Genomic DNA, 1,989 nt, shown 5'->3' with positions numbered 1-1,989 from the left:
TCGCTTGTGCTTTACAAAGCAAATCCAATTCTTTAGGTCTGAGAAACGCGGCGCCTCGTGGGATACAGCTGCTACTGCCTTTCAGAGACGCCCTTCCAAGTGTAACAGCATTCGAAATGCAAACCAACAAATTCACCTATTCCTTCAGGGCAAAGCCCTGTAAAACTCCTAAGACAGATCCTGACCCCAAACACGTTTAATACTAATTCATGGAGCAACAACTAACAAGTTAGCTTGCCAGAGTTTCAGAGATGCTAATAGAAGGCTTAAAATTTAGGTTAGAAACGAAGAATATCTTACTACTCACTGCAACACCGATAGCCAGAGTCTCAGCATTTGCACTGGTTCCTCAAGCTCCAATTTCCACCAGCCAACACAAACAGACCAAGTGACACCTACCCACACAGGGGATTATATTAGGGAAGAAGAATATTAAGTTTACTGAACCCCAGTTTTTAATACTGGGTGGTAAGCATGTGTAGAATAGGCAAATTTTACCTCTACCTTCTTAGGCTCCTCACTGGGCCTAAGAATTAAACCGACATAAGATACATAAACAGGAGAAAAGCACACATATTTAATATGAGTTTATGTGACATAGGAGCCTTCATAAGGAAATAAAAACCCAAAAAAGTAGTAAAATCTAAATGCTTTTATATTAGGTTGAGCAAAGATAGGAGATTGTAGATAAGTAACTAAATTATGTGGGTAGGCTAATGGAAGACAAGAATTCTTATAGTAGGGTTTGTTCATGCAAAATTATTCTATGACTCCCCATCAAGGAATTATTTTTCCTGGTACAGGGAGGTCATAATTCACATGAGAGTTTATTTTTCTCCTATTTTCAGGAAGAAAGGGGGAGATTACAATGCCCCTCTTATATATGTTTTTCAAGTGCCTTTAGCTCAAAATAATCTTTATACCAAAGTGACATATTTTGAGGTGCATTTTCTACCACCCTTCACATCCATGCTTCTTGCTCCAGAGATAGGTAATTTATCCTCTGAAGTTATAAAGAAACCTTTTCTCTGATAGTGTACGGCAGAGTGGGAATAGAGGCAGACACTATCTCTATCATCCAAGGCTGTTTTGCTGTGCAGATACAGTCCATAGATTGGAACAAAGCAGTTGGTGTTTTTGCTTACAAAACATACACAAACATAAGAAACCCATGGAGAATTGTCTCCTAGTGATTACATTACAATTTTTTAACCCCTCTGAAGATACAATTAAGAAAAAGTAAAATGAAAAGAGCAAAATCACATGAGTAATCTTAAAAACAAAACAAAACAAAACAAAACCTGCGTATCAACTGATTTCAGGAAACCACTGTATTGTGAAATTACAGTAAAAACACCTGTTCTAGAGAGAAGGTGAATTTAAAAAAAAAACAAAAAACCATGTTACAAGTACATAATAAAAATATTTTAATATATAAAAAATCCAAGTATTTGGATGTCCCCATTATACACTCTTAAAACTCTCCGTTCTTCTATCACTTCATGCAGTACATTCCTCTGTGGTGTGTCTCACAGCTGTTCCTTCCCATTAGACAGGAAGTTCCATGAGATGAAGCATCATACTGTACATAATGTTGATATTAGTGATGATCCCAAGCACGTAGCACACTGCGTGGCATGTTCTGGGTTCGATTATCAATAGGAAAAATAAATAACATGTAGTCATTTATAAAATGATGGTAATATTTAGAGTTCTAAAATTACTAAATTGATATTTCTTAGAGATGCTATAGATTGTGAAAACCTTGAGTTCTGCACTGAGCCCTATTCATTCTCATGCCCACGATGCAGTGCATGATACAGTGCCTGATACACACTAGCTGCTCTTTAAAACTTGTATTAATGTATCTTCCATTAAGAAGATATATAACACCCTCCTGAGAAAACTAAGATCAAGAAAAGTTTGAAGTTGCAAAGTGTTACAGAATCACAGGGCTAGTTAGTGACTGAACCACAGATTTCCACGTCT

Source organism: Propithecus coquereli, unplaced genomic scaffold, assembly GCF_000956105.1.
Source record: "Propithecus coquereli isolate 6110/MARCELLA unplaced genomic scaffold, Pcoq_1.0 Scaffold337, whole genome shotgun sequence".
Lineage (NCBI taxonomy): Eukaryota > Metazoa > Chordata > Mammalia > Primates > Indriidae > Propithecus > Propithecus coquereli.
The sequence above is the reverse complement of the archived record's forward strand: the minus strand, read 5'-3'. Positions refer to the sequence as shown.